Source organism: Bidens hawaiensis, unplaced genomic scaffold (genome assembly GCF_021521415.1).
Source record: "Bidens hawaiensis isolate Kalapana, Puna unplaced genomic scaffold, B.hawaiensis_p1.1 tig00019096_1, whole genome shotgun sequence".
Taxonomy (NCBI): domain Eukaryota; kingdom Viridiplantae; phylum Streptophyta; class Magnoliopsida; order Asterales; family Asteraceae; genus Bidens; species Bidens hawaiensis.
Window position 1 is genome coordinate 254,664 of NW_027492903.1, and position 24,595 is coordinate 279,258.

At 36.4% G+C, this 24,595-nt stretch overlaps 1 long non-coding RNA gene across 1 annotated transcript; it reads left to right on the forward strand.

Moving 5' to 3' along the window:
• Window positions 1-1,231: 1,231 nt before the first annotated feature.
• On the forward strand, window positions 1,232-14,075 carry LOC143557732 (uncharacterized). Its single transcript, XR_013139624.1, has 3 exons — window positions 1,232-1,624; window positions 1,990-2,073; window positions 13,702-14,075. It is a non-coding gene; the product is annotated as an uncharacterized LOC143557732 (long non-coding RNA).
• The last annotated feature ends 10,520 nt before the right edge of the window (window positions 14,076-24,595 follow it).

Sequence of the window (24,595 nt, forward strand, 5' to 3'; positions counted from 1 at the left end):
GTTCTCTATTAGGGTTTCATTGTGTTGGTGAAATTCAGTATTGTTCATCTGTTGATTTGAGTTCTTGTTTGTGATAATCTCAATCGCAGTTAGTTGTAATTGTTCTTGGTTCTGTTCTTCAATTGTTTGATAAAGATTGGTCTGTTAGGGTTTGTATCGACTTATCAAATTTATAGAAGATTACGTTTGAGTTGTTGACATGGTATCAGAGAAGATGAGGCTCTGATCTACCATTCTTCCGCGTTTATTCTCTGGTTGATGTGTTTAGGGTTTCTAATTTGAAACCCTAGGTTTGTTCGGCAATTGATGATCTGTTTGAAAGGCTGTTTAGTTCGGGTTATTAGTCTGATTCGCGGCAAATTGGGAGTTGAGGATCATCTGGTTTCTTCTAATACTCTTGCTTATACCTTTGTGAGACCGTTCCTTCCTTTTTAATTTTTTTTGTCTTTATTTTTCTCTTTGATAATTTTAGGTTTTATTTTTGTTTTTTTGGCAATAGGCCTTTGTTGTTGCTGGACTAGTCGGGCCAGTTTATGTGCTTATACTTGTGTGATATTCATACTTGATTTTCTTGATTGTTACTATGGGTGATACTGAAACGCTTGTTAGTAAGTTAGAGGCTAGTGATCCGTTGTATTTGCATGCAAGTGACTGTAACACTTTAACTATTGTGAATATAAAACTGAAAGGTACAGAAAATTACACTGTATGGGCTAATGCTATGTTTCTCGCTTTGCAAGTTAAAAATAAAGTTGGTTTTATTGACGATTCTTATAAAAGATCACTTGATAACGAAGTTCTTGGGAAACAATAGGATAGATGTAATTCTGTGGTTCTGTCTTGGATTCTTAATTATGTGTCTGATGAACTATACTTAGGACAAGTTTTTTCTAGGAAAGCTTTAGATGTTTGGCAAGATTTAAAAGAAACTTATGATAAAGTGGATGGGTTTGTGGTGTTTGGCCTTTATCAAAAAATGAATTCTCTTAATCAAAATGGTTCTTCTGTGTCTGAATATTATCATAAACTTAATACTATGTGGAAACAATTTGATGCTATGGTTCAACTCCCGTCGTGTAGTTGCAATGCATCAAAAAAATTTAATGATTTTAACCAGTTAATAAAACTTATGCAATTCTTAATGGGCTTAGATGATGTTTACCAATCTGTTAGAACTTCTTTGTTAACTAGGGATCCTCTATCTACTATTAAAAATGCTTTCTCAATTGTGTCTAGGGAAGAGTCCCATAGAAACTCTAGTGGGACTTCTAAGGCACAAACTCAAAATATGGGGTTCGTGTCTAAGTCGAGTCAATCTTTTGACACTAAGAAAAAATTCAACTGAGGGCCCAACCCTAACCTTAAATGCACACATTGCAATAAGATTGGGCACACTGTTGAAAGGTGTTTTGAGATTGTTGGATACCCCCAAGGTCCTAGACCAAGGGGGGCCAGTCTTTTAATCAAGGATCTAAGTCTGTGGTTTCAAATAATGCCGTGCAAGGTAAAAATGATTAGTCCACTTCTAGCTCTAGAGCTACATTAACTTCTGAGCAAGTTACAAAACTTCTTAGTCTCTTGAATGAAAAGCAAGGAGATAGTGCTCCTACTTCTCATATAGGAGGTAAGAGTCAAGGATCTTTTTCTGCTAGTATTTTTAGTCCTAAGATGTTTTGTTTTGCTAGTAGTTTTCCTTTTTTAACCAATAATGAATGGATAGTAGATTCAGGTGCAAACCAACATATGGTAAAAAATGATGAAAATATTTTTGATCAAATTGATATTTCTGAATTTAATGTAACTGTTAAACACCCAAATGGGTCTAATGCCATAGTTACTAAAATAGAAAATATAAAATTAAGTGACTCTATTATTTTAAATGATGTTTTAGTTGTTCCTGAATTTCAAGTAAATCTACTATCTATTCATAAACTTGCTAAGGATAACAAAGTCAAAGTTATTTTTGATGAAAATAATTGCTATCTCCAGGATTTACTCACAAGGAAAGTCCTGGTGACTGGTAGTCAGTTAGATGGTCTATACTTCTGTGGTGGTGTCACTAGCTCTCTAAAGGTGTGGATGAATAGTCATGATATGATTAATTTGTGGCATGCTAGGTTAGGTCATCCTGCTGATAATATGACAACTGAAATATTTTTTTTTCTTACTCTTTCAGACACTCATCACGACTTGACTCAAATTTTCGGGACGAAAATTCTTTAACATGGGAATAATGTGACAATCGTCAATTTCAGGTTAACTCAGTTAACTCAACTCCGTCAATTCAAACTTAAGATCACTAAATCTATAACGCACACTTCATTACATTTAAACTAGGGTTTAAATGACGCTTAACACTTACTACATGTGTAGTCTTTCGGGAATTGCACCGAAACGCAAACGAGTTGACGCAAACGATTGATAAATAAACGAAAAACGTCAAAACAGTAATTATGTGATAATTATGTGTTAGACTTATGTGTTATGTGATAACATGGTTATAAACGTTAACTCAAGATGTAAACTAGTTAGTTAAGTTAGAAAACAACAATTGATAGTGGAGGGACTTGAGTGTAACTTATTATTATTATAAATATATACTAATAACCTTAACCCTAACCTATTCTCTTTCTCCCTAACCCCGATCGGAACCCCATACCCCCTCCCTCACGGCTGCCGTCCACTATACACTCACATTCAACCCTCAAATCAAGTGTTTGATTGAAGAACTAGGTGCTAGGAAGGTATAATTGATCATTCTATACATTCTTGTTGCTTGATTTTGATGTTTGTTGGGTTAACCACAAACCCTAAGCTGCCGATTTTGTGTATGTATATAGTTATTATGATTGTTGTTATTTGGATGATGATTTGATAACTAGATTGAATCTTGTTGCATGTAAATTGTTGTGTCTTTGATTTGAGTTCAAACACAAACCCTAATCAAGTATGTAATATGTAATTGATGTGCATGGATGGTGTTTATGGAGTCTAGAGGGTCATATGAATGCATGATAGTTCATAGATTGTTAATATGTTGAGTTTGGATGCAAACAGTTTCTGGACAGAATGTGTATTTGATGTTTAAGTGACTGTAACGAAGTGTAAATATGAAAATTGGTTGAGATTATTAGTACTACAGTAAACTAGGTTGAGTCTAGTTTCTATAGAGTATAAATTTGTAATTTTTGGACAAGTAAAGGTTAACTTTTATGATTTTACAAAAACGTTGTTCAAAGCTGAGCTGTTAGACCTGCTGTTAGGTTATGTTGTAAATGTTATATCTCATGAACTACGAGACCAATTGGGTTGGTTCCACTTCTGGAAGTTGACTCATTGAGTTAGGAACCTAACCCAAGTAGTCTTGCATTTATTGAATTTTTCGTTTAACGGGAATTGCAAATAACATTGTGTTGCGCATGAATTTGACTGTTATGAGTTTGATGTAATGATTTGATGATTGTGAGAAAACTGTGAGGAATAAAAATGTAATAAAATATGTTATAGAAACCTAAGACATATGTGCTTCTGTGATGATTTTTGGTAAATTAATTGAGATGCTATGATCGGTGAAATATTACAATCTTTCTAGTAGGATTTCTGTCTCGGTGAAACTAGCTGCTGAGTTGTGTAAAAATGCATGAAACATGATACTTGTTATATAATTGTTATGTTTTGACCAAAATACCCTTGCGGGGAATAATTTCTAATTGATTGCCATGATTTGACCAGATTGCCCTCATGGGGAATAATGGCTAGTTAATTGTTATTTGTTGACCAAAATGCCCTTACGGGGAATAATTGCTAGTAACGTACGTTATGAATACATGACACGTATATGATTGCTTACACATGTAATGTGTCACAAAAACACTTGTTTAAGTCACCCACGATTCACAAACGAAACACGAAACATGTTATGTGCATAGGTATTATGTGCCGGGTCTAGAGACTCGATAATATTCCGACACTTAGAAAAATCTCTTTGTTGTTTTAGAACGTTAGAGAGAGTTTTTCGGTGACGCGCATCTTGGTGATTTATTTTGGGAAATTCTTCGCAAACAGTGAGTTTCACTTTCCCCTCTTTAAACTGTTTTCAAACGCTTTTCACTTGGGGGAGATAACATACTCTACAACGCATTTAAGATTTTGTTATAAATTATATATCACTTGTAAAGGCTAAGTGGCAAACGAAACATTTGAAGTCCTACACATCGAACCGGTTAATATTTTGAATAGCGAGTCACTGTTGAGTAGTACTACTGGGTTTGACAAACCCCACCCAACGCTAAACTCGACTGGAGGTCGAGCGGGTGTAATTTTGGCTAACACGTACCATGGTCTGAAGGACATGGTGACAAGGCACTTATTTAACGAGTCAGCTTCGGTGTCGAACACTTAGTAATACTTGTTGTATAGACTAGCTACCTATCGATATATAATTTGACATAACACTATCTGGTAACGCAAAACGCTGTAACGCAAAACGCTGTAACGCTGTAACGCTGAAGGAAAACGCTAAACGATTTATTTTTATTTAACTTGTGAACTCACCAACCTTGTGTTGACACTTTTAGTAAGTTATTCTCAGGTAGCCGAGGCGGGCGCGCGGTTTAGGAACTTGCATTGATTGAAAACGCTTTTGTCCTGCAAACTTATTTTTAACGGTTATCTTTGGTTTTAAGTCGTCCTGCGTGACGCAACTTTTGATTAAAGGTTTTTACGCTTCCGCATTTAATTACTCGTAAACGTTTTCATGGTTTTGAAACTTTATTTTATGGTTTGATTATAACTGATGATTCCGATCTTGCCAGTTCACACCCTCTGACGGTAAAACTCCGTTAGTGGATTTTGAGGGTGTGACAGATTGGTATCAGAGCCATTGGTTATAGCGAACTAGAAGCTGCATGCATACTAGACTATAACCGCAACGACCCATTAGTTATAATGATACGCACTGCATAGGTTTGTGTAGTCTTGTAATCTTATCTCTTTACCTCTTTCACTCATACGCGCGCGCATACACGGCTTGCCTGTAGGAATGTCGACGCCACCCTCATCATCATCCAATTCGATGACGCATGCTCACGGGAAAGAACCGCAGTAACCTACCGCCTCGCCACCCCGAGTAGTCCCGGAACTCGAAGCTCCCGCACCGAAGAGGTACCGCCTATCCGGAAGACATTTACGAAAACGACGTTAGCTGGGAATGGTACCCTAACATGATCAGACGTATGGTCTATCTCGAACAAGTTCCCCCGTTACCTCACCCGAACCACCCTGCTTATCCCAACACCCTACCACCCATAACCGAACCTGTAGAGCGAGTTCTCGCAGCTGTCGTTTCTTGTTTGGAGCGTGATGTGGGTTACATGCGCTATACGAGAGCCAACGTTTCCGAACTATTGAAGGACGGAACCGAGACTAAGAAGGATATTACCCGCATGGCAGCGGCAATGAAAGAAATGCAAGAGACTAGTGATCAACAGATGAAAGTTATGATGAAGATGCATGCTGAGATGATAGACTTGCAAGAGCAACTCCAAGAAGCAAGGACCCGAACCGAGATAGCTTTAGAGCGTTGCAATGTCTTACAAATGCAACTTGCTCAGAACGCAGCCGAACCTGAGGCCGAGCCTGAGGCAGAACCTGAAGAAGACCCCGAAGAGGAGCCTGAGGAGGATCCCGAGGAAGATCCCGAGGAGGAACCCGAAGAAGAACCGGCTGAGGAAGAGGCACACTCAGAGGTGTCCTCAGACGATGACATCTAGTGATGATGACACTTAGATGGAGGGGTTGTCTCCATCCGAACTATTATTTTTCTATGATTTTAAGGATTGATTGGAAATACTTTGTAGCGAATACAATGGTTTTAATCATGATTTTTTATTTAGATTAATATGTGGTTGTGATGTGATGTTGTTTCTTATTTCTTTCTTACCTATCTTTTTATTACATGTATGGTGTGTTGTATATGAAAGAAAAATTCATGTTTAACATTTTATACTGTGATTCTAGGAAATGGCTGGAAGAAACGCTGGACGAGGACGTGGTAACATCAGCTTGACTGCAGCTGAACTCCAAACTCTGCTGAACGACCATGCGGCGGCCGCTCTAGCCGCACACGTTCAGAACCAAACTGGAGGTCCAAGTGGAACGTGTACCTTCAAGAACTACCTTGACTGCAAGCCCAGTACGTTTAAGGGCACTGAGGGAGCTATAGGCTTCCTGCGTTGGGCTGAGAAGGCCGAGTCGGCCTTTGAGATGTGTAATTGTCCCCCTGCCAGTAGGGTCAAATTCGCTGCTGGAACACTTGAGGATTCTGCCCTCACTTGGTGGAATTCGAACGTCCAGATCCTTGGATTGGAACTGGCTAATGCGATGAACTGGGAGGAGTTCAAAAATATGATGCGAGAGGAGTACTGTCCAAGAGAGGAGATTTCGAAGTTAGAGTCGGAATTTTGGTCACTGAAGATGGTGGGCTCGGAAATCGAAACCTACACTACTCGTTCGCACGAGTTGGCTGTGATGTGTCCGAGGATGGTGGATCCGCCGAGCAAGAGGATAGAAATGTACATTGATGGATTAGCACCGCAGATTCAGGGCATGGTGACGTCCTCCAGACCAGCCACGATACAACAAGCGATCCGTTTAGCTCACAAACTGACGGATCAGGCTGTGACCCAAGGTGCGTTACCACTTAGGGGTTCGACCACTAAAGCCCGTGACAACCCGAGTAACGACAATAACAGCAACAGCAACCCGAACAGCGGGAAAAGGAAGTTTGACAACACCAGATCTTCATCCTCGAACCTCCCACCGCAATAGCACTACCGTAAGCCCGAATTCGCTCGGAGCTTTAACACTCAGAATCACAACAACAACAACAACGCTAGCGGGCAGGTTTCGAGCAGATATGCTGGGAAATATCCAAAGTGCAACAGGTGCAACTATCATCATGTTGGCCAGTGTGACCGTGTCAAGTGTCAGAGATGCGGAAAGATGGGTCACCAAGCGAAAGAATGTAGAGGAGACCTTGTGGCAAAGGGTGCTCCTAAGCCACCTATGACGACGAAGGGATGTTTTGAATGTGGGCAGGAAGGTCATTTCAGAAAAGATTGCCCCAAGCTGAAACAGAATGACAACAATGGGGGTAATGGAAGTGGCAGTAATGGTGGAAGCAATGGCAAGGGAAGAGCGTTTGTAATTGGGTCGGGTCAAGCCCGCAATGATCCGCACGTGGTGACTGGTAAGTTCCCTGTAAACGATTGTTTTGCTTCTGTATTGTTTGACACTGGAGCTGATAGGAGTTTTGTGTCGAAAGCCTTTAGTCAACTCTTAGACTTAACTCCAATTCCGTTAGATGCTAAGTTTCCTGTTGAATTAGCTGACGGTAAGACTATAGTAACGACTCATGTACTTGCGGGATGTAAGTTAAAACTGTCAGGTCATGTCTTTGATATCGACCTTATTCCTTTTACGCTTAGTAGTTTCGATGTCGTTGTCGGCATGGACTGGTTATCCGAGAACCGAGCGGAGATTATATGCCACGATAAGATAGTGCACATTACTACCCCTTCCGGCGAGATCATTTCGGTCCGAGGTGAGAGAAGCGGCATGACCACCAGCGTCATTACCCTTATGAAGGCGCAGAAGTATCTACGAAAGGGTCATCCGGCAATTTTGGCGCAGATTGTTGAGAAACCCGCGGAGGAGAAACGAATTGAAGATATACCGGGTTGCGAGAGATTTTCCGGAAGTTTTCCCGGAGGATTTGCCCGGACTCCCTCCTATTCGTCAAGTCGAATTCCAAATCGAGTTGACACCCGGTGCAGCACCCATAGCACGAGCCCCGTATCGGCTCGCACCGGCGGAACTTCAGGAGTTGTCCACTCAGTTGCAAGATTTGTTAGATAAGGGTTTTATCCGACCTAGCTCATCGCCATGGGGAGCCCCTGTCTTGTTTGTCCGAAAGAAAGATGGGACTTTCCGCATGTGTATCGACTACCGGGAGTTGAACAAGGTGACGGTCAAGAACCGTTATCCTTTACCCCGAATTGATGATTTATTTGACCAGCTTCAAGGATCGAGTTACTACTCGAAGATCGATCTGCGATCTGGTTATCACCAACTAAGAGTGCGCGAAGAAGATATCTCAAAGACGGCTTTCAGAACACGGTATGGTCACTACGAGTTTTCGGTTATGCCTTTTGGCCTAACCAACGCACCAGTTGTATTTATGGATCTCATGAATCGAGTATGCAAGGCGTACCTCGACAAGTTTGTGATTGTTTTCATTGATGATATTCTCGTCTACTCAAAGAACGAAGCTGACCATGAAGAACACCTAAGGGTAATTCTGGAATTATTGAAGAGGGAACAACTGTATGCTAAACTCTCGAAATGTGAATTTTGGCTTCGCGAGGTTCACTTTTTAGGACATGTGATCAACGAGAATGGTATCCATGTCGATCCCGGTAAGGTAGAGGCCATCAAAAACTGGGAAGCACCTAAGACTCCGACTGAGGTGCGACAATTCCTAGGATTGGCCGGCTACTACCGGCGTTTCATCGAGGGATTTTCAAAGATTGCTCAACCCCTCACCGCTTTAAATCACAAAGGCACTAAGTACAATTGGGGTGACGCGCAAGAATCCGCCTTTCAACTATTGAAAACCAAACTCTGCAGCGCCCCTATTTTAGCCCTCCCCGAGGGAACGGAAAATTTTGAGGTACACTGTGACGCATCTATACAAGGTCTCGGTTGTGTGCTGATGCAACTCGAGAAGGTTATAGCCTAATCCTCTCGACAACTACGGGTTCACGAGAAGAACTACACGACCCATGATTTGGAACTTGGAGCTGTGGTGTTTGCTCTTATGATATGGAGGCATTACTTGTACGGTACCAAGTTTACCATTTACACCGACCACAAGAGTCTCCAACATATCTACGATCAGAAGGAGCTGAACATGCGACAGCGTCGTTGGGTTGAGCTGCTCAAGGATTATGATTGTGCCATCAAGTACCACCCTGGCAAGGCTAATGTGGTGGCCGACGCCCTCAGCAGAAAAGAAACAGATAAACCCAGACGAGTGCGAGCATTGCAACTCACGATTCATGACAGCTTACCCGATCAGATTCGCGATGCGCAACTTGAAGCTTTGAAAGATGATAATCTTCCATCGGAACTCATGCGGGGCATGAACAAGCAACTTGAAACCAAATCGGACGGGGTCCGATATTTTGAGAACCGGATTTGGGTTCCACGATACGGAGAGTTAAGAACTCTAGTGATGGACGAAGCACATAAGTCCCGATATTCTATCCACCCTGGCTCAGATAAAATGTATCATGATTTAAAGGCACTTTACTGGTGGCCGAACATGAAAGCCGACATTGCCACCTACGTGAGCAAATGCTTGACTTGTGCCAGAGTCAAGATAGAATACCAGAAACCATCTGGTCTACTGCAACAACCGGAACTCCCAATGTGGAAATGGGAACACATCTCAATGGATTTTATTACGGGTTTACCAAAGATACCGACGGGATGCGATACCATCTGGGTGATCGTTGACCGGTTGACTAAATCGGCACACTTCCTAGCGATTAAAGAAACGGACAAAATGGAAAGACTGACTCGTGTTTACATGAAGGAAGTAGTGTCTAGACACGGAGTGCATGTCTCAATCATTTCTGATCGAGATTCTCGTTTCACTTCGCACTTTTGGAAGTCGCTGCAAAGCGCACTAGGCACCCGTCTCGATATGAGCACAGCATACCATCCTCAGACGGATGGGCAAAGTGAGCGAACTATTCAGACCCTGGAGGATATGTTGCGTGCCTGCGTATTGGATTTCGGAAAAAGTTGGGAACCCCACTTACCATTGGTAGAGTTTTCGTACAATAACAGCTACCACGCAAGTATTAAGGCAGCGCCGTTTGAAGCGCTGTACGGACGGAAGTGTCGATCACCACTCTGCTGGGCAGAGGTGGGTGACAGCCAAATCACTGGTCCGGAACTGGTACTCGAAACTTCGGAAAAGATTGTTCAAATCCGAAATCGCATGGCAGCAGCACGAGATCGCCAAAAGAGTTACGCCGACAAGCTCCGAAAACCCCTCGAATTTCAAGTGAACGATCGAGTGTTACTCAAAGTCTCACATTGGAAAGGTGTGGTTCACTTTGGGAAGCGAAACAAACTCAACCCACGGTATGTTGGTCCGTACCGGATAACTGAGCGCATTGGTCCGGTGGCGTATCGACTGGACCTACCAACAGAACTCAGTGGCGTACACGATGTATTCCACGTATCAAATTTGAAGAAATACCTGTCCGATGAAACCCAAGTAGTTCCTTTGGAGGAACTGCAAGTTGATAAACAGTTACGTTTCATTGAGGAACCAGTCGAGGTTTTGGATTGGGAAACCAAAACGCACAAACACAGCAAAATTCCAATCGTTAAAGTTCGTTGGAACTCGAGACGTGGACCGGAGTTCACGTGGGACGAAAATTCTTTAACATGGGAATGATGTGACAATCGTCAATTTCAGGTTAACTCCGTTAACTCAACTCCGTCAATTCAAACTTAAGATCACTAAATCTATAACGCACACTTCATTACATTTAAACTAGGGTTTAAATGACGCTTAACACTTACTACATGTGTAGTCTTTCGGGAATTGCACCGAAACGCAAACGAGTTGACGCAAACGATTGATAAATAAACGAAAAACGTCAAAACAGTAATTATGTGATAATTATGTGTTAGACTTATGTGTTATGTGATAACATGGTTATAAACGTTAACTCAAGATGTAAACTAGTTAGTTAAGTTAGAAAAACAACAATTGATAGTGGAGGGACTTGAGTGTAACTTATTATTATTATAAATATATACTAATAACCTTAACCCTAACCTATTCTCTTTCTCCCTAACCCCGATCGGAACCCCATACCCCCTCCCTCACGGCTGCCGTCCACTATACACTCACATTCAACCCTCAAATCAAGTGTTTGATTGAAGAACTAGGTGCTAGGAAGGTATAATTGATCATTCTATACATTCTTGTTGCTTGATTTTGATGTTTGTTGGGTTAACCACAAACCCTAAGCTGCCGATTTTGTGTATGTATATAGTTATTATGATTGTTGTTATTTGGATGATGATTTGATAACTAGATTGAATCTTGTTGCATGTAAATTGTTGTGTCTTTGATTTGAGTTCAAACACAAACCCTAATCAAGTATGTAATATGTAATTGATGTGCATGGATGGTGTTTATGGAGTCTAGAGGGTCATATGAATGCATGATAGTTCATAGATTGTTAATATGTTGAGTTTGGATGCAAACAGTTTCTGGACAGAATGTGTATTTGATGTTTAAGTGACTGTAACGAAGTGTAAATATGAAAATTGGTTGAGATTATTAGTACTACAGTAAACTAGGTTGAGTCTAGTTTCTATAGAGTATAAATTTGTAACTTTTGGACAAGTAAAGGTTAACTTTTATGATTTTACAAAAACGTTGTGCAAAGCTGAGCTGTTAGACCTGCTGTTAGGTTATGTTGTAAATGTTATATCTCATGAACTATGAGACCAATTGGGTTGGTTCCACTTCTGGAAGTTGACTCATTGAGTTAGGAACCTAACCCAAGTAGTCTTGCATTTATTGAATTTTTCGTTTAACGGGAATTGCAAATAACATTCTGTTGCGCATGAATTTGACTGTTATGAGTTTGATGTAATGATTTGATGATTGTGAGAAAACTGTGAGGAATAAAAATGTAATAAAATATGTTATAGAAACCTAAGACATATGTGCTTCTGTGATGATTTTTGGTAAATTAATTGAGATGCTATGATCGGTGAAATATTACAATCTTTCTAGTAGGATTTCTGTCTCGGTGAAACTAGCTGCTGAGTTGTGTAAAAATGCATGAAACATGATACTTGTTATATAATTGTTATGTTTTGACCAAAATACCCTTGCGGGGAATAATTTCTAATTGATTGCCATGATTTGACCAGATTGCCCTCATGGGGAATAATGGCTAGTTAATTGTTATTTGTTGACCAAAATGCCCTTACGGGGAATAATTGCTAGTAACGTACGTTATGAATACATGACACGTATATGATTGCTTACACATGTAATGTGTCACAAAAACACTTGTTTAAGTCACCCACGATTCACAAACGAAACACGAAACATGTTATGTGCATAGGTATTATGTGCCGGGTCTAGAGACTCGATAATATTCCGACACTTAGAAAAATCTCTTTGTTGTTTTAGAACGTTAGAGAGAGTTTTTCGGTGACGCGCATCTTGGTGATTTATTTTGGGAAATTCTTCGCAAACAGTGAGTTTCACTTTCCCCTCTTTAAACTGTTTTCAAACGCTTTTCACTTGGGGGAGATAACATACTCCACAACGCATTTAAGATTTTGTTATAAATTATATATCACTTGTAAAGGCTAAGTGGCAAACGAAACATTTGAAGTCCTACACATCGAACCTGTTAATATTTTGAATAGCGAGTCACTGTTGAGTAGTACTACTGGGTTTGACAAACCCCACCCAACGCTAAACTCGACTGGAGGTCGAGCGGGTGTAATTTTGGCTAACACGTACCATGGTCTGGAGGACCTGGTGACAAGGCACTTATTTAACGAGTCAGCTTCGGTGTCGAACACTTAGTAATACTTGTTGTATAGACTAGCTACCTATCGATATATAATTTGACATAACACTATCTGGTAACGCAAAACGCTGTAACGCAAAACGCTAAACGATTTATTTTTATATTACTTGTGAACTCACCAACCTTGTGTTGACACTTTTAGTATGTTATTCTCAGATAGCCGAGGCGGGCGCGCGGTTTAGGAACATGCATTGATTGAAAACGCTTTTGTCCTGCAAACTAATTTTTAACGGTTATCTTTGGTTTTAAGTCGTCCTGCGTGACGCAACTTTTGATTAAAGGTTTTTACGCTTCCGCATTTAATTACTCGTAAACGTTTTCATGGTTTTGAAACTTTATTTTATGGTTTGATTATAACTGATGATTCCGATCCTGCCAGTTCACACCCTCTGACGGTAAAACTCCGTTAGTGGATTTTGAGGGTGTGACAGATAATGCTTTAAATGTTTTACAAACTGAATTAAATTTTAATTTTCAAAAAAATTATCATCCCTGTGAGGTTTGTCATTTGGCTAAACAACACAGGGAACCTTTTCCTTTAAGTGACCACAAATCAAAATTTATAGGTGATCTTATACATATTGATGTGTGGGGTCCCTATAAGGTTAAAAGCAAAGAGGGTTACAAGTATTTTTTTAACGGTTGTTGATGATTATACTAGAGTTGTTTGGATTTTTTTGATGAAAAACAAGGATGAAGTTTTTTATAACATTGAAAGTTTTTTTAAACTTATTAAAAATCAGTTTAGTCAGAATATTAAGGTTGTTAGGAGTGATAATGGCACTGAGTTTGTCAATAACCAAACTAAGAATTTCTTTAGAGATAATGGTGTTTTGCATCAAACTTCTTGCACATATTCTCCACAACAAAATGGGGTTGTGGAGAGAAAACATAGACATCTTTTAAATGCTGCCAGGTCTTTACTTTTTCAAGGAGGTATTCCTCTTTCTTTCTGGTCCGAGTGTGTCCTAACTGCTGCATATCTTATTAACAGGACTCCATCTTCTGTGTTAGAAGGTAAAACCCCCTACGAATGTTTTTTTGGTTTTAAACCCTCATTATCACATTTAAGGACTTTTGGATGTTTATGTTTTAGTACTGTTTTAACTGTGTCACATAAGCTTGAAAAAAGAGCTGAAAAATGTGTTTTCTTAGGATACTCATATCAAAAAAAGGGTTATAAATTGTGGTGTTTAGACACTAAACAAATTATATTTTCTAGAGATGTTAAATTTTATGAAAATATATTTCCTTTTAAAGATAATATATCATTAAAAGTCTTTGATTCTAACATCGATGCTTCTGTTAATAACTTAAATTTTTTTGATCTTTATGATAATGATATTTCCAAAGTGTCCTTAAATGAATTAGGCCTCGATGATGATATGAGGGTAACAAATGATCACTCTAGCGAGGATCAACCACCTAGTAGCAACTCTAGGACTGTTAATGATCCAACTGGATCACATAATGCTAGTTCTGTTGATGGATCTAGTGAGGTAGATCAGCCTAGCGTTGAAAATGAAAATAATAATAATTCTGAGGGCACCTCAAATCAGATACCTCTTAGAAGGTCAACTAGAAATCATGCTTTACCAAAAAAATTGAATGATTTTGTTATCAAAGGGAAAGTAAAATATGGATTTGAGAAAGTGGTTAACTATTCAAACTTGTCAGTTGAAAACTTGTCTTTTATGTCTAGTTTAAACAAAACAGTTGAACTTAAATACTATCAGGAGGCTGCAACTGATCCAAACTGGATTAGTGCTATGAATGATGAAATGAGTGCTTTGTATAGAAATAATACTTGGATTCTTGTTGACTTACCCAAAGATAGAAAAGCTATTGGGTGTAAATGGGTATACAAAATTAAGTATAAAGCAAATGGTGAAATTGATAGGTATAAGGCAAGGTTAGTCGCTAAGGGATATAGTCAAAGAGAAGGTATTGATTTTGATGAGACATTCTCTCCGGTTGTTAAGATGGTAATTGTTAGATGTGTGATTAGTTTAGCTGTTGAAAATAGTTGGCCTCTGTTTCAGTTAGATATTAACAACGCTTTTTTATATGGTGATTTGCATGAAGATGTTTATATGAAACTACCTAAGGGTTATTTTTCTAAGAATGATACACGTGTTTGCAAACTTATAAAATCTTTATATGGTTTAAAGCAAGCCCCTAGAATGTGGAATGCTAAACTTGTTAGTGCATTGTTAAGTATGGGTTTTGTTCAGTCTACATGTGATTATTCCTTGTTTATTAAATCTGATAATTCTGTGTTTATTGTATTATTAGTTTATGTGGATGAGATTGTGATAACCGATAACAGTGTTAGTGCTATTGAGTCAATCAAAGAAATGTTAAAGTCAAATTTCTTGATTAAAGATTTGGGTCTACTTAAATATTTTTTGGGAATCGAAGTGTTAAAGTCTGATTTTGGGGTGTGTTTATCTCAACGAAAATATTGCATGGAGTTATTAACCGAGTATGGCATGAGTGCATGCAAACCGATTAGTACTCCTATTGAACAACACTATGTTAAAGATAAAACTTTATTAAAAAGTATCACGGGTTATCAAAAATTAATTGGTAAATTGATTTATCTTTCCCATACAAGACCTGATATTTGTTATGTTGTTCAGTTTCTGAGTCTGTTTATGCATAGTCCATCTAATGCTCATTTACAATTAGCTCTAAGGTTGTTAAGATATTTAAAAGGAGCTACTGGTTTAGGCATATTGTTCAAAAAGGGTGATACTTTTAATCTCACAGCCTTCGCTGATTTTGATTGGGCTAAGTGTCTAGATACAAGAAGATCTGTCACTGGGTTTTGTGTTTTTTTGGACCAGTCACTTGTTGCTTGGAAAAGTAAGAAACAGTTAACGGTTTAGAGATCATCAGCTGAGGCTGAATACAGGGCTATGTGTGCATGTGCTGAAGAAATCATATGGATTAAAAATCTGTTAAAAGAATTAAAAGTTACTGTTTCTCTTCCAGTATCCTTGAATTGTGATAATAATGCAGCTATATCTATTGCTGCAAATCCGGTTTTTCATGACCGGATAAAACATTTTGAAATTGATTTGTTTTTCTTGCGTGAAAAAATAACTTCAGGAGTTATCAAAACCGTGTCTATTCGTTCTGACAAGCAGCTTGCAGATGTACTTACAAAAGGGTTATTGGTAAGTCAACATGTTTTTATGTGCAAACAGTTAGGATTATTTGATTCTTTTGGATATAAACCTTAGGGGGATGTTAATATATATATATATATATATATATATATATATATATATATATTGTATCAGTTTTATATCCATCCTTTATTAATTTTCTTTTTCATTAGTTCAATTTTCTTATATTGGTTTTTATATTTTTTGTTTGAGAATAAATATGCTGGTTGCTGGGCTGAGTGGTTGCTGGGCCTAGTGGTTGGAAGCTGGTTTGGGCTTGGAGCTTGGATGAACGGGCTGTTTTGGATGGGCTGCTATTTGTATCAGTTTAAAAGAAAAGAAAGACGGTTCAAGTTTTATGCAGTATTATTTTTTTTTCTCTCAAAAACACCAAGTTCTCTCTTAGGGTTTCACCGTGTTGGTGAAATTCAGTATTGTTCATCTGTTGATTTGAGTTCTTGTTTGTGATAATCTCAATCGCAGTTAGTTGTAATTGTTCTTGGTTCTGTTCTTCAGTTGTTTGATAAAAATTGGTCTGTTAGGGTTTGTATCGACTTATCAAATTTATAAAAGATTACGTTTGAGTTCTTGACCTACAACATACAAGTCAAATGTACTTCACAGTTTCTGGAAGGCCAAAGAAGATTGTAAGTTTGTAACAAGTCCCATCATCATATTAGTCAAATGACAAGTGTACCCATCCAATCAAACGTTCTCTCAGTTTTAAGACTTTAAAGGGTATTGATTTCATCACCTTTGTACAATAAAAAGATTTTCTTATAAATTTATTTAACGAAATATTTAGAAAATTTGAACGACTTTTATTAAAATATTATCTATTTATGCTGTACGGGAATTTTGAATTTTTAAACAAAAGAAATCTTACTTGGGCTAGTTGTAGTTATTAGTTCATTGTTCTTTATTTAAAAGTTAACAAAAGTTGGTTATAGGCTTATAGTTATACCAAGAGTGATCAATTTCTCTCGTAAGAGCGTCCATAATACGAGTCCGTTACTCATGAATGGCCAACGAGGCATTACTATGTCCGTGGGAGGTTTTTGTATCTGGTTCTCCTTTTGTGGAAGAACGCATATGAGTGGAGTGGGTCTAATTTCAATTTCTTTTTCTTTTCCAAATTTTATTATTATAACAAAATTGAAATTTGATTTCTTATTAGAAGTTTATAACACTAAAGTAACAAATCAATAAGGTGGTTCTTCTTCATTGGCACTATGTAATCGTAGGGTTCATCATATAACTAATCATATACAAATGTTTTCATATAAGTTTATATGTACTTAATTTCATCATATCCGATCATATGTAACTGATTTCGTCTCATTTTATATGGTTTAGCCCATTAAACCCATGAACCCTACCCGCCCATACCCACGAACCCATGTAACCAATTCATCCCTCACGATCCAGGTAACATGTTGGATATTGTAGCTCTCACGGTACGGTCTAGTCTGGGTATGATCCAGATCAGACCAGGTATGACACTAGATATAAAGATAAAAGATTCGTATATGTTTAAAATTGTCTTTTCATTGCCATACAAATATCACAATTAAATAGTACTAATATTGTAAACTATTTATATATCTATTTCAAAAATACTTAGAAGTCAATGGTGCATTAAATAAAAGGTCACAAGAGAGTACAAGTCATAATCACACCATCATCAAACTAGTCAAAAGAGAATTGTATCAAACCCCACATCAAACCCCACATCAAACCCCATAGGTATTTAATCACTTACCTACCCTTTTATAATACACTAGATATTAAATTTGAATTTGCACTATGTAATGTTTTCGAAGAAAAATTAATTTTGTTATGGTTAAGATACAAATTACGTATAGTCCGAGAACATGTAGAAAATAAGTATTTTCTTATGTATATATAAAGCAAGAATACATACTTTCGATATATATTTGACCCGACTCGATTTTAAATAATATTTATGCGGTCACGTAGATAAATAAAAATCATGTCTCAACGATAAAACTTTACATTTAAAAGTTATAAAAAATATATAGATTAGTAAAATTAGTTATTGTATTAAATTAAACTTCAAATGAATTCAATAGGAAAGCATAGTTTTAAACTAGAATTTCCAAGGGACGTCCATTTTTTAATTTTTTGAAGCTGCCTCTCTCAATCTGTCGAAATGTATAGTTTCAAACGCAAACACATCATGGCGAGTATAATAGAGAGACATAACTAGAATTTAGGCATGTAAACAAACCAAGCGTTCGGTAGACTATTCGATGAGAAGTTCGTTTATTTAATAAAAGAACAAATATGAACAAAAAATTTGTGTTCGATTAATTAAACGAACAAACATGAACATGTAATGTTCGTTCATTTACGTTCAGGAACGTTCGTTTATGTCTGTTTATTTATGTTCGTTTATGTATTAATAGAAAATAATTAAATTTTATTTGGATGAGTTATCTAATTAAAGATTTTATATTTGTTAATTTGCTTTCATTTAAGTGTTTTCATTTATGTTCGTTTGTCTTCATTTACATTTGTTCATTTATGTCCGTTTATTTATTAAGTTTTGTTAAATTAGATTTTAAACAAACGAGCAAAACAAACACAAATGTTCATTTTTTCAATTAACGAACATGAACATAAATATTAATTCGATTAAGTGTTCGTGTTTGTTTAAAGTTAAATAAACGAACACAAGCATGCCATTGTTCGTGTTCGTTCGATTCTTTTACATGTTTTCATTATTCACATCGATGAATATATCGGTCTCAATCTATAGGCTCCGCCAATTTTTATTTGTGTTCGTGAACACATTCATTTCCTTAATAAACGAACACGGGCATAAAATCCCGTCCAATAAGTGTTCAAGAATCGTTTATAAACATATTATTTTCTTAACAAACGAACATGATATATTTAAGAATGAGAAATGACGATCGCATTCAAATGGTGGGAAAGCGTGGAAAACTCCGTCGACCGTTTTCAAAGCTAAGTTTAATATATGTTGATTTTGGTCAAACATTCCATTATAAACTATCGCCATAATTGCTCCGGACATGAAGCAATGTATTTATTAATTATTTGATTATTTAATATTTCTAGTTTCCTTATCTTCAAATTAAATAAACGTGTGTTTGTGAAAAAGCTATTTATTTTACTGTTTTACAATATAATAAATACAAACTTAAACTTTTATAAAATAAATTTTAAAAATGATTCTAAAATTCATAGATTAAGATTTCGATGGTTGATATCAAAAAAGAATGCCAAATTATTATTTTTTACACAAGAAAGATCAAAGAGAAACTAATGATATATATAATTTGTGTGTAATATTGTTATACTTTTAAAATTACTTTTTTTAAGTTGATGTGTTATGTGCATAACATGACGTTAGAAACAGGCCGCATCATATATATATATAAGCTACGTAATTATGAAGGTGCACAATTATCAATATAGGTCGTGTAATTCTCATATAAGTTGTGAAATTATGTAATATTCGTGCGTAATTGTGGTGCGGACGACCTTACCCCTCACCCCAAGGACACGTGTCTCCTTCTGATGGTTTCCTATGTTTTGTATGTTAAACATCCCTCATCAATAACTTTCCTCTACACACGTACACACACATTTGTGTATATGTGTGTGATTTATAAATGTGTAACTATGGTCTATGGAATTTAGTTATGACTTCATGCGCATCTAGTGCAATAGCTTTGGAAGCTAGCTACCTTGACCATCTTCAAAGTTCGTTATAAAATAATCCAAAGTTTTATGAGTTGTGACACACTGACAATTTTTACTATACGAACTCTCATTTTCTAACCAGAATTTGATAGTGACCCCTGATTTATCACAGGAACAGGTGTAAACGAATCGATTTGAGCTCAAGGTCATTTAATCTTGCGGCTCTGTATGAACTTTTAGGGTATGTTTGGTTGGAGGTAATGGAATGAAGGAGAAATAAAATGGACAAAAGAATGAAATAGATCATTATCATTTCTTTGTCTTGTTTGGTTAACCTGTGAGAATGAAATGAATTATTATTTTATGTTGTTTGGTATCCAAAACAATTGTATGAATGAAATAGAAATAATAAAAATACTCATATCTCAAAAAATATTTTTTTTTACCAAAAAAAAAACTGCAATGATGACGGTGGTGGTAGCTCCGGCTGTAACACCCCGGCCTCTCGTACCACCAATATTGTCCGCTCTGCCCACGAAGAGCTCACGGATTTGTTTTTGGTTGCCCAAAACGCGTTGGTGATGTTAAGAGGCAGGACATTACTTGTGAACCAAGGATCTCTCTTGTCCACGGCCGATGTGGGATAGCCTAAGAGTGGGACGATGTTGTGTTTGCCAAGGGTGTTACCGGCGATGAAAATGGTGGTGGCGGTGGCGACGATGGTGGTGGTGACGGTCAGGTGTCAGGGGCGATGGTTGTGGTGGGGTGGGGGTGGTAGCATTACTAGTGATGATGATGGTAGGGTGGAGGCGACGGTTGTGGCAGTCAGGTGGTGGTGGTCAAGCGGCGACAGTGGTGGTGGCGGTGATGGTCAGGCGGTGGCGATGACAATGGTTGTGATGGATACGATGACGATGGTGGCGGTGGTAGCACTGGTGGTGGTGGCAGCGACGGTGGTGGCGGCGATTGCGACAGTGGCAGAGGCGATGGTAGTTGTGGTTTTGTTGGAGTGAGATTTCATGTGTAATGAATGATTTTATTTCATTGAACAAACAAACACCACTTTTTTCATTACATCGCAATTTATCATTTAATTCCTCAATACCAAACGCTATCTTAATAAATGAATCTCAAGCGGTCCACGACATGATTTGCTCATTCACATCCCTAATCACAATTTCATCACTTGATGCTTGTTTCTACTATTTGGATCTTGTTTTATTAACACTCACAAAATCAATTAATCCATCCATATCAACTAAATGAGTTTCACTTGTTAACATCTTTTAGTCTCAAAGAATTATTTATTAACTTATCAATTTAAAGTATGCTTTTATTGAAAAAATTGAATAATGTGAATGGAAATTTATTAAATATTAATATTAAATTTTTTATATGGTGAAAACTCTTGAAGAGAGCTTTTCATGAATTAAATTAGTTTTTATTAGATTTCATGTCTTTAATTAAATTTCTAATTAAGAGATTATTCACCATCCATAACTCTTATACGTAGTAGGCTATGTGCCTCATTTTTAGAATGTTAGAAAAATTATTAACTTGAAAATACAAGAAAAAATGTATGCATACATGAAGAGTTCTTGGTGAATAAGAAAGTTTTAAGAACCCAAATGTTAAGAACCTATAGAGATGACTTTCTGTATTCGATTCCTCTACCTTTCATTCTTTTTATTTTTTTCATAAGTTCTAACACTAAAATATACATGATGTACTTCAGACGCGTGGACATCTTCCGACAGTACAAACAGCTTCGGTTGTTGTACCATGAGAGACAGACGCATTGTCTTATATAGAGGAACGAAATCTGTTTTAAGGGAAGTGTGTTGAACATTCGCCTTAACCTCAACCGTCAACTTTTATTGTGTTTATTCTTGCAGCCAAAGAGACTACTAGAAGCCGTTGTAGTAAAATTTGAAAATTTTGTTTTTAAGTTCTTGTCAGGGAGATTACAAGAAGATGTTGCTGAATAACAAGTTGAATATTTTATCATATGAAGTTCTTGAGTTGAATCATTTAACATATTTAATATGTTTTTCATTGTTTATTTTTATTTTGTATTACGGTATTTGTACTACTTATTTTATCATGTTAATAAAGAGAGTATCGTTATTATTAATTTTAATATAAAAAAGTGACTCATATCGCTACATATTTTAGTTGGGATTTAGTTGGGATTTAGTTGTCAGGGTAGAGTTGGAATATAACACTACCAGGCTAGAGCTCGATGTATTAGCAGTGTTGAAGAAATTGTTAGTCGTTAGTCAGATGGTGGGATGATGACTAGTAAGGATAGTCGAGATTAATCGGATTAAAATTTATATATATAATTTTCAATTATATACATACACAGACATTATTAAACAATATGTAATTTTAATAAACATACATATTTATAAGTAACTTTATATATATATATATACAAAAAAAACAAAATTTTACGTATATGTATATGGAATCGCCATAAATTGTTCAAAAACTACAAGCCACTAAAAATTGTCACAAATTGCCAGAAATCAACCAGAATTAAGGCCGGAGTTAAGTTTCGATTAGCACGGACTAGGTCGTTTAGGCTTGACTACTGATTTTCTGGCCGACTACTTAAAAATTAACCAGTCACCAGCCGACTAGTGATTAATCCCGGCTAGTCCCGATTTTTAAAACGTTGTGTATTAGTCTACGCTATGTACTCATCTAAACTCGATTTTACGTGTTGAAAGTTTTATGATATTATTAACTAGTAATTTACCTGCCGCGTTGCGCCGGGCAGATCGGTAAAATCTGGGTGATGGTAAAATCCAAGCGTTGTCGATCTCGAGCATTGAGATGATAAGTCGACGTGAATTCAGTCGGTTTCTTACGATACAAGAACTAAAATAAAAACGGCAATTGGTCGATTTTTTTACGGTGGTTCTGGACTAAATCAAAAGGCACTGACTTTACGCGAATTTGGTCGGTTTCTTTCTCGTTTGTTACAGTACCAGAATAAAACAAAAAAATAAAAAAAGAAATTGGCATCCGGTCGGTTTTCGCTAAAACAAAAAAAACCAAATGGCATCAAAGCCCTAGCATTGTCAATCCCGGACGTTGATGCAGTGAATTTACACAAATTAAGTCTGTTTCCGTTACGTAAACAAAAATTGACGTTAGGTCGGTTCTCGTTACGTTCACTATGCTACAAATACTAAAAAAGAAAATCAAAATGGTATGGAAAAGTTTGGTGCCGTCACTTGGTTAGCGGCACCAAACTTCTCTTATATATATATATATATATATATATATATATACACTAGTTTTAATCCCCCGTATTACGGGGGTTTATATTATTTATTTTTTGATTTTTTTATTTTTTTATTGTATGAAAGTTAATGCGAGTAATATACTTATGGTTTGATGATAAAAATGTTTCACAAATAAATGAGATGTTATAACCCGATTTAAAAGCTATATTGGTTTGATGAGACCCGATGCCCGCTTATTTTTCTTTTACTATAAAACTGGTGTTTTAATTATAAATAATATGTGTATTTTTTATGTTTCTTAATTATAAATCATATCTTTTGAAAAAAATATTAATTTTTAGTATATCCCTAATTTATAGGATTTTCATATCAAATATTTGGTGAGATTTGTTTTTTAATTTAATAAGATGTTATAACCCGTTTAAGGACTATCCGGGTTTGGTAAGACCCATACCCGTGAGTTCGGGTCAAATGCATGAGAATCCTCCATTTAAAAATCAAGCAAATCTGATGACTCCAAAAAAAGGGGGAGCGACTACATCGCGACACGTAGGGTTTTTATGTTTTCGTTTTTATATATATACACACACACACAAATAATTACATATAAACACATACGAAAGAATAAAATTGTAAAATAACACAACAATGTTTATACTTGTGAGCTTTACAAGTCAAGTGTTTTAATACCAATTTCAACATCAAACTATAGCGGCGTAAATTCAAATATGTACACTTCTATGGTCCTACCTCTCTTATGATAATTATTTAAAGACTCATTTCGATTTTCACCACCATTAAGCCCCCATAGCATGTCGTATGACCAACATGAGTAATGTAAATTATTGTATTAAGAGCATGCGGGTGGTAGCAAGTTAATTTGATTGTGCATAAAACATTCAAAATGAATTCCCACCCTTTTACCACTTCACTTGAGTATAGGTGTCTTATTTTATAGTGTTATACATACATAAAAGATTACATGTTTATATTTTCTCTAGTAAGATACAATTACATAGTCATATGCATATTTACAGATTTGAAAAATATAATATATCCACTTAACAACAAATGAAAGACAAGCAGACAGAATCATCTCACCTCGGAAAAAATCAAAAAAGGCGTATCAGCTTGGACAAATTAGTAAACATGATTTGATTAGCACCTCTATTTTTTATACATAATAAGTCAACTTTATTTTAAGTACTATTTTATGTTCTTGTTTTTAATGTCTTATATTGTTTGCGTCCTGTATTGTCTCCATTTTGTATTACAATAATACTGCCGAGAGGATAATTATTAATTAAACACAAAAAAATAGAATAATTTAACATTTTTTTGTTAATTTGTCACTCGACAGAATTTTAAAGATCTATTCATTTGTATCACCGTCACTTGTACTCGTTTTATAACATTACCATTATTTGATTTTAGTATGTGAAAAAAGAAAACGATTTTTGTAAGAAGAAAACAAAAATATCAATGCTTATTATATCATCTCACCCCATATCAATTATGTCATTTTAGTCCACATTTAACCAGATTAACTAACATGTATAGTAAATCGTGACATAAAATAAGTTGGTTGATTATATACAGTAGAAACTCTATAAAACAATACACTTGGGATGGCCAAAATTTATTAATTAAAAAAGTTATTAATTAATCGATCAATTAATAATTATTAATTTATATATTAATTAATATTTTATTAATTTATAGGAGAATACTTAGTTTACAAACACTTTTCAATCTTCTACTTAAT